Source organism: Sinohyriopsis cumingii, chromosome 16, assembly GCF_028554795.1.
Source record: "Sinohyriopsis cumingii isolate HCF-2022 chromosome 16, ASM2855479v2, whole genome shotgun sequence".
NCBI lineage: Eukaryota > Metazoa > Mollusca > Bivalvia > Unionida > Unionidae > Sinohyriopsis > Sinohyriopsis cumingii.
The window spans coordinates 72,994,332-73,002,451 of NC_142976.1; positions in this window are offsets into that span (position 1 = coordinate 72,994,332).

Consider the following 8,120-nt stretch of genomic DNA (forward strand, 5'->3'; position numbering starts at 1 on the left):
ACTATCACACAGAGCAAGAGTTGTTCATTCGGAAATACTGGAAAGTATTTTTAAAAAATTCCTAATAAAGTCGTTAAATCCGTAAATACAGAGACTGGCGAAGAAAAAATATTTCGATCAATGAATTAGGCTGGCAAATATTTTGATATATGCGTACCTTCAATACAATCAGTTGCAAATAAAATAGACAAATCGGCGTATTCTAAATGGTATAGACAAAAATATTGTTTGAGTATCATAATATTGTGTTAGATAACTCTGTCAAGGATGCGTATCGCGGTAAAGAGTTATCTCAATTATACTACTAACTGTTTTGATGGCATTTTCAAGTATGTGTTTGTCGTGTATGAAAACTCGCACGTTAGTACAATATACACTTGATTAAATAATTTGTAAAACACTATGATCGCACATATAAATTCAGACCTCGCAAATCAAGCAGGTTTCCGTTTTTGGTCAGTTAGTTTGAAATGTATTCTTGATAATAGCGGATTATGACATCGCAGATACACATAATTGATTTGCTCTTGCACGATCAAATATCTGGGAGAGACTTGCAGCGTAAAAGTATACAAAATGTATCCCTGCTGTGCTTGATTTGATTTGTCTGTCTGATAACAACCATGAACTACATCACATACAAGATTGACTGCACTCGTTGAAGTTATATTTATAATCCCTGATGAAATATGTCGGCCTTCACCATACCGATTATTTTTTTTCCACTTTCAAGTAACTTAGGAAAATATTCATTGACGATACATTGACTGATTTTTCTTAACTCAGCTGTGTTATATCCAGGAAAATTAAATGTTGGAAGATCTGCTTCTGTTATTGAATATTTTTTAAAAAAATATTGTTTGCCTCATTTATGGCTCTTGATTGCCGTGTGTATAATGCTTTGATAAACAATTTATAGGTCAAATACAACCTGGTTTAAAAGTTCGATTTGTTTAATGATTGCGTCTTTTGTAGACGTCACGTCAAAAAGATACTCGGTGAATAATTGGTGTAATTTTTTCGTTGCTGCTCTTGTTCAAGATTAATATCATCAAAGGTAATCTTAATGTCTTTCTCAATATAGGGCATTTTTGGTGTTCCGTATAACCACCATATTTCAGTAAAGGTGGGTTGCAACTCACCACCGTCCGCGTTAGCTTTTATAACTTTCCACAACGGTTTGTTCTCATAATCTGGAACAATTCTCCAGTACGAACGATTCGCTAAGTAAAATCAGCCTGCGTCGATTCAGATATCGGTACAAACTGCTGTAGTTCTATTTCAGGCCAGCCTAATACTCTCCTAATCGATGATGAATAAATGTCAACAGCGTAATCTGGTGAATTTATTTTTATTGCGGCCGATAATGTCAGTTCATGGGCTGTTATAACTATTTTGGATTCCCGTTCAGTTATCATCTTTATTCTACGCTGAAATTCGTCATTGATTTCTTCTATTTGATAATTTCCCGTCTGAGTACCTACAACTTGCCAATCAGGAGTTCCATCTGGCTTATTTTTATTCGCAAATAAAAATGAATTATTTGACGGTAATGCACCAGATGACATTGACCTGATATTCGGCCAGCTGTAGTATACTCGCGACTGCGCCAATGTGATTTCTTTTACTGGAATTACAGTTGGAAAATTGCCACTAAATTCAGGTTTGGTTGAGCTTACTGATATCATTGTGGTTTTCAACGGTGCTGTATTCTTGACCATCTGCTGAATTAATTCTGTCATTATTCAAACTGCCATGATTTAAATCACGATTATTGGAATCAATTGCATCATTGTATATTTTAACCATCGCGTCAAACTCAGAATCTGATATCGATCCATCGTTAAAGCTTGACGGTATCAACGAGGATAATTTAGAGTATGCTAGCGTTGCAGTGTGTAATTTTACTGCATAGTGACGTAATTTTACACTCGTGCATGTAGACATTTTTTTGCGATGATTTAAAAATACTAGCAAACGCTGTTGACGCTGAGACGCAAATTGTTACAACTGTTAGACTCTAATATCAATAACAACTGCGCGTCTACAATATTTTTATAACTTAATTGTATACTCGTCAACGATACCCTTTATCGCTCTTTGCCATTCACGTACTTGATTATACCTGAAATTTTGAACGTCGATTGAAGTGCTCATTATACTTTATACAGTAACCAAATGAGGCGTTTCGGCAACAAATTCAAAACACCATCAGTAGCACGCCGCAGTTAATTTCTTTTCAGCTGATTCTAGTATGAATGTTTCTTCGTCTCCGCTATTTAACACAGTAGACACGGTTCCAGAAAACTTATCGGTTGAATGATGCCAGGCATACGTAGTGTATATGTAGCAGGAGTATATGTTTTATAATTTTATATTCATGTTTTAATTGGGCAGAAGTAGGTAATTTATTATTTTATGTAGTTAATGTTAATTATTGAGTGAACTACAGTCATCAGTTGCAATTATTGTGTTATTCTCATTTACACATATTTAGCCATTTAGGTAACCTTGAACCAGGATTACCTGTTAGTTTTGTTCACTGAGCAATGCAACTACCCTGATTACTGGTCATGCTGGGTTGTTCTATTGAATGACAAGTGGTAAACAACTTTCTGATTGGTTAGTTTGCTACTTGTCTGTATAAACAACATAGTATGAACAGCATATTAATGGTGGTCATTCCATTGGAGTTTCTGAAGGGTGCTGGTCATGGCAATGCATTAAAGTGCCTGATGATTCTTCTGTTTGCAAGAAGATGTAAATTGGCCTTTGTCCCATATGATAAGGGTGTATGTAACAAAGCAGTAGAAATGTCTCAATCTCCACCTATCAACCCAATAATGCACAATAAACCCAATAATGAACAAAATACTGGACTTGTATCGTCTCACCAATGAGTAGAAGGCAAGTGCTGTAACATATATACTAAATTTTGCACCACTGAATACAGACAGTCTATACACACCAGTGACTTCCGCGGTATGTTTGATTGTGTTACTTTGCTGTGACCATGTTGAGAATCCTGATGACACTGTTTATACTATATTGACAAGCTGCTTGTTGGGAATTTTAATAAAATTAATTTTTTAACGATATCAGGAATCCCACTTATGACATCTATTTTTTTTAATTGTTTCAATATCTGGCATAGCTGTCTTAATACCATCGAGTTTTGTGTTAATATCAACGAGTTTCACGTCAACAGTCAACGGAGTGCCAAATAAATCATCGGCGATTTCATTAATTTTTCGAAAGTTTCTACGGAGATATGTAAACATATTTACGAGAGCGTAATTTGGCGTCCAGGTTATTGTAGTTATTGTCTACGTATATATTTTGCTGCAGCATGTTCATCAGATCTTGGATCTCTTAAAACAACTATTTTATTTCCGTTCATGCTGAGTTCCCCAGTCATTGTATCGCTGTTGGTCCGCAAACGATTAGCAACACTTTTGCGATTTCATTTCTAATAGTCGCGACTGATATATTTGAGTCTCTGCTGCTACCGCCGTCAGTAAACACTGGAATGTTATCCGTGGTAGCCCCAAGAACTCTGCAAACTATGTCATTGCACTTGATATTACTCGTTTTCTTAATATCAGCAAGTTCGTCTTTAGTCGTGTAATTTGACAGATCTATGTCGTCGGTGTTTTTTTTTTAACCCTTATTGGTACCAATGAGAGAGCTTCCGTAAATATCTTCCATTATACCTTAAGGTCCATCTAAATCATGGTTTTCAAACCGTGTGTTTTTTAAATTGTGCACTTGTATAATCATGCACGACTTTGTGAGGTGGTAATTTTGATTTTGATATGGCATCGAGTACAGCAATTGCTTATCGACCGCATATTGGTGGATCATTTATTGTTTGTGTTGGTTATGTTTGATACCAGGTTGGTACATTTATCGATTTCACATAGTTGATAAACTCCTGCGGCGGCGCTAATCCATACGAATCAAAATAAATAATTCCACGTGGATCAATCGCATATGCAACCCAGTGAGTATCAGCGTCATTATTATTATCAAGATTAATAATCTCTGTCTCAGTATTGTTTCGTTTATGCAGTAACTGATCGCGCATAAAAACACCTCTAAAAAATTTTATATTTAAAATTTTTTTAGCAGCATCTAGTAAATAAAAATTTGACATCGGTCGGACCGCTAGTAGCGGAGCGTCTTGGCGCTCCCTTGATGTAGTCAAGGCTAACGAATTGTTCCAGGAAGCTTGAGACCGTTTCCCTTTATGGATTTTCCGTATCGATAGGGGGTTCCTGGAAGTCTCAGACCCTTTCCTGTAGTTTTTTTAAATGCCATTCCAGCAGTGGTTCCAAGTGCACCTAACGCGGTCGCATTTTCAACGGCTGAAGCTTCAACTGCTGAAGCTTCAGCGGCTATCAATGCTGGTATCGCCGCGAGAAGTGGAAATATTACACCTGATTTCGTTATAGCTGAAATGGCACCTACGGAAAGAATAACTCGAATTCCAGTCTTGGCTTTCTTAGCATCGTTGAATTTTTTGAGTCGACATTCTGTCAGCGACCACTTTTTTTGACCACCTGTGATCTGGTTATGTTTTAGCGTTATTGCGGTTCTGGACTTTTTTTTACCGACGCGGATTATTTTTTTTTAAACATCCGACCAGGAGTCAGACTGACATTAACACGATGATATGACATTATAGTATCTGTGAGTGATCTAAATACATTATATGTTTTCTGCCGGTACGTCAATAACTCTTATTCGTCCAGCAACACATTCGAGTAACATTGATTTGTCACTGAGTATAACCGCTGTTGCTCTGTAATTAACACCGCCACCTGTATTTACGCTGGCTCGAAAATGAATATTAACAACAAATTGTCTGGATAAATCAAGATGCTCCAGCGAAAAGTAATAGATTGGATACAAATTTTTCAAATCTAGTTGGGATATTTGCAATCCTGTGTCAACGTTTTGATCGCTGTCCATCAATGTCATTAACCGATGATACACACGCGCTATATTATTTTGATCAAAATTTAGTAGTATATTTTCAGTTGGTTCTTGTTGTCCGTTTTTTTCTTAGCGAAACTTCATTAACACCAATGTTTGTCAAATATCATATGACTACTCTTTTGTGAGTTTAATCGTTCAGAATTTTGAAACGCAACAAATATATGTCGTTGTGAATAAACACCTTGCTGTGATGCTATACACCATGTAAATGCACCATTAATATTACTCTGAATAATATCTGTGGTTACTGTTAACCATCTCGTCAATGATTTACCTCACTGATCCATAAATGACAACAATTGCTGTTCTTTAGCAATCGTTGGAGTCATTACCGGCATCCACAACGAAAATTGTGTTAGTATTACTTTACCAGCATTGCCAATAGGTCGCCAAATAGCGTCGTCGTCTGTAGCTTTTCTTGCAAGGGTAACCGTGTGTTTAACTCCAAAGATAACTTTTCTACAAAATTCAAAGATGTGGGATAGTGGAATCTCGCATGAAAAACCTCTACGATTTAGTCCCAACATTGATCGACGCGTTGTAAATCCTAGGCTGAATTTTGGATTAGCACCATCAACCACCGGCCACACAGCGTCGCCGTTATCGGTATTGTTTCTTGGTCTTATATTATACTGTATGTCACTAGGATAGTCGGAAGTGTCCTTCGCAAACATCACTGTGGGGCCGGCTGATCTTGTATAATCATCAGAGTATCTGGCTAAATCTATTATTGTTGTGGTAACGTCGACGTCTTTCTGAATTGTTTCAATATTTTTCCCATGAATTATATACGTATCGCTGTCAAAAAAACGCCATGATGCCGTTATTGACAAAACCTATTCTACCTTCATCTGCATATGCAGTATCATCTGTTTTTAAGATTTCACCTTCTACTTCATAAAAGCCTCAGCGGGTAAGAAATATCTACTTGTTACGTGGACTTGTAATTCAATTTTTCCGCGCTGATCTGGTAGTCGTGCGTCATAAAAATAAAATTGATAATCACGTACCAGTTCATTTTGAATGACTGGCGCATCCATGTCAAGCGCTGGATCGGATATATGCTTAAACATCTTATAATTATTATCGTCTAACACGAAGACCACTTCGGGAAATACCACTTCGGCGGAGACCACTCCTTGCTATCAAAATTGAAGCTTTATTTTTTTCTGCTTCACCGGACAACTCTGCTAGTTTTTTTATTTGCGGCTTGATTTATTATTTTACTGACATTTGCTGGCATAATTTCGGTGCCGGGTAATTTTGCTGGTGGTTGCGGTCTGACAACTGGTTGTGTATGTATTAATTGTGCTATACTTTACTTGATTGCCAAGAACGCTTTACCGGCAACATCACCAATACCTTTATCACGAATAACATCGATACATTTCATTCCTAGTTGTTATGCAATTGGTATTACCTTCGGGGCTATCCTTCTGAATAGACTCTGAAGAACATCGCCGAGCTCATCACCGTAAATCAGTTCATAAGTAGGTAATCAAGAATTCATCACCCTGACCATTACAGATCCACGTTGAGCATTATGTACTGTCATCTTGTTTACTTTTCTTTTGAGACATATACAAGATGGCCGCTATCGCTTAATCGGCTTGAAGCTGCTGTTCCGTTTTTTAGTGCCGTTTTCATGATATTTGTGCTTGTTACCTGTTTTCATTTACGTTATTGTGTTCATTATGTATTGGCTGTTAAATTCGTATGTGTTTCTTCATCTCCTTGTTTTGGAAATGAGAACAATTAGACTTTTCTCAGCTGTCTTGCTCCACTGTTTTTGAATAAACCGCCATCACGTGATACTCGCCAGTCAACCCGTTTATACTACGATGGACCCTCATTAATTGCTTTAAATGATCACTCCTTGGCTCTCCACACTACATTATGCTCTAGACTAAACGAACCGGGACTACATTAATCATTACCTAAATGTAAACAGAAGAGAAAAAAGAAACGATGTTTCAAAGCTGGCCGGCGTAGAACAGGAAGAAGAATTCCAGTTATCTCCCTCATTTCGGCTCAACAATTTAAAAAAAATCGACAGTTAATTCAGATAACCTAATTCAAATCCATATTGATTCGTCAACCTTTGTGTCAACTATCCAAGAGATACCTCTGCGTATTGCATTATTCAATGCCCAGTCAGAAGGACCACCGGAAAAGCGCACAGAAATAGTTAATTATATCATATATTGACGTCTTTTTCCTGACAAAAACATGGCTAAAAACATCAGGCGATGAGACCAAGTGTGCGGATCTAACACCCACTAGTTACTCCATCATGTCGTTCCCCCGTAATTCTCGCGGAGGTTTAATTGCTGTCATCACAAAGAACTTTATGTTAATACGTCTTAACCACACCACAACATTCAATTTCGACCACACATCGTTTGAACTAGTCCAAACCACACTCACACTGGAGCAAAGGTCAGTCCATTTTTTCTGCCTATACCGCCCTCCTCCTAGTAGAAAAAAAAAACAAGCTGGCTGACTCTCTTTTTGGAGCAGTTTCCGAATCTCCTGGACTATGGAAATTCGATAGGTGGCAACCTGATTATTCTTGGAGATTTCATCTTTCACTTTGACTGTCCCGTAAACCCAAATACATCAAAACTCTTCGATTTCCATTAATGTTTTGAACCTCAAAGAGTCAGGTAACCAACCCACCCGACTGGACTCTTCATAGACCTGATGATAACATTCTACGGGCCTCCCTGGTATCCCATGACCTTGCATCAGATCACCTCTGCATTATATGCCATCTTGACGTATCAGTCCCTAACCCTCCACCTTTATCTGCTACTAAGAGAAACCTCCGAATGATAAATAGAACTAAACTAAGGCACGACATCCAAGCTAACCTAACAACTTGCTTACCTCCTACCGCAGAACAACTCGATAACTGCATGCGTTCATTACTTGACAAACATGCCCCAGCTACTAAGTGCAGAGTATCAATTCAAAAGTGTTATCCATGGTATAGCAGTGTTAGGCTAAAAGAGACCGCCGTAAAGCTGAGAGGCTCTGGCTTTCCACCAGACTCACCTTTCATAAGCAAATATATGAAGCCGCTAAGAAGAATGTCACAAATATAGTCCATGCAGCGA